This window comes from Mus pahari, chromosome 19 (genome assembly GCF_900095145.1).
Source record: "Mus pahari chromosome 19, PAHARI_EIJ_v1.1, whole genome shotgun sequence".
Lineage (NCBI taxonomy): Eukaryota > Metazoa > Chordata > Mammalia > Rodentia > Muridae > Mus > Mus pahari.
In genome coordinates, this window is record NC_034608.1 from 72,115,725 (window position 1) to 72,117,541 (window position 1,817).

Genomic DNA, 1,817 nt, shown 5'->3' on the forward strand with positions numbered 1-1,817 from the left:
AAATAGAGAATTCCTAAGACACCTGGAAAACGCGGAGAATCTGCCAAACATTGTAGGAACAGAAGAAACCAACCCCTTGGAGAGGTGCTTTTATGTACATTGTAGCGATTGCACATGGTCTCTGTCAGTAGCTGAGCCTGGGGGGTGTGATGACAGTGACTGGGGCCCGCTAAGGGGCTTTGGGAACCCAACACCAGTCTCCCACGGTGTTGCGCAGTGGGGAGTCTTCTGTCAAGTCTGTGGCCGGTCAGAAAACTTCTACGTTCAAACCTGGGGCTTCAATTTCCTTAGCTCCCAGGGTGCTGATTGGGACTCGAGAGAAAGCTGCAGCCTCTAACACAAACAACAGTCCTACTGCACACCCTTCCAAACCCACCCAACAGTGGTGTTCTGAGTCTCGGGAGAAAGCTCTACTTAGACAGTAGCTTGAAAATTCTGCCGATTTTTCCTTTATAGGTTTAATATCGGGAAGTAAGCTTTGTCCCACACCATCCAAATGAGCCCCAAGTGTCAGGATCTCTTTGTTTCCAGAAGCCTGAAAAAGACTCCTTCAGAAGCACGCATTCTGCAGTTTTGAACCCCCCAATTCACACAGGACTCTGCTTTTCTTTATTGTGAGGTGTAACTGAAAATGTAACGGGACTTTATTTTCATCATCGGTGAAGAACAGGTTCCCCCAAAACTGTGGGTAAAGATTTGCATTTTACATATGTTCCCTTCCTTCTTTCCCTTTTTTCCATTGTGTGTGAGATTCTGACGCCTTATCATTCCTTTTACTAATCTTGATTTAGTGTTTCCTGTTTGAGGCACTGGGGACACAACTGTTGACACACACACACACACAACACACACACACACACCTTCTTTAGGGGCTGGTTTCGGTAAGTGGATCAGGTTTACATCACGGTCCATTGGGACTTTTAGAAGTGTCCCTTAGACACGTCCCTGGCTGAAGCTTTTCTCTCCCCACCTAAGAGCTTTATGCATGCAGCTTAAATTACTCCACCCCACCCCCAACACACAAACACGCATCTTTTCCATAAAGTGACCAATCTGCTTAATAACAGAGGACAGCGATACCTGTGTATTCCATTTCTTTCTCAAAGCCCATGTTCATCTGCAAGATCTGGCGGTCCAGAGGAGGTTGCATCCATCATGTCTCTTCCAAACGGTGGTGCTCATCAATCAAGGGCTTTCTGATTTGATGTTTAAATTAGTCAGTGTCCGCTAAGGAATCTTTATCCTTCTGAATCTTCCTTGTCATCAAGACTGGGGTGGGGAAGGAGCTTATTACATCTGTCCTTCCCTGAGGGAGCAGAGTTTCCTTCTCTGAGCTGGAATCCATACCTTTCCTACCTGAGATCCTTCTACTGTGACCTAGGGAAGTGGGATCCGCCTAGGCAAGAACCAGAACGTCCTGAATAGAGTCCAGTACTGTCTGGTGTTCCCCAGGACGTAGCAGACTTCTGCTGAAAGGGTGTTCACTCTCTCAACTGGAAGTCTCTTCACAGAGAAGTTTGTCCCTTGATCAAGAAAGCTGGCAGTTGTATGTGTATGTGTGTGTGGGGGGGGGGGCGGGGAAGGGTCATTCTATGACTTTCTTCCTTTTCTCCCACTGAGCACAACAATTCAGACTTAATATCTACCTATCCCCTGATACAAGAATTAAAAGTTTTCAATCAGCAATAGCCGTGCCTCGAATGAACCTCGCTGGCTACGATACTGCCACTGAGCCAAGCTAGAGGAGAAACTGAAGAAGAAGAAGAAGAAGAAGAAGAAGAAGAAGAAGAAGAAGAAGAAGAAGAAGGAGGAGGAGG

The 1,817-nt window shown here is 46.6% G+C and overlaps 1 pseudogene; it reads right to left on the reverse strand.

Moving 5' to 3' along the window:
• Positions 1-1,614: 1,614 nt before the first annotated feature.
• On the reverse strand, positions 1,615-1,740 carry LOC115062651 (annotated as a pseudogene).
• Positions 1,741-1,817: the final 77 nt, after the last annotated feature.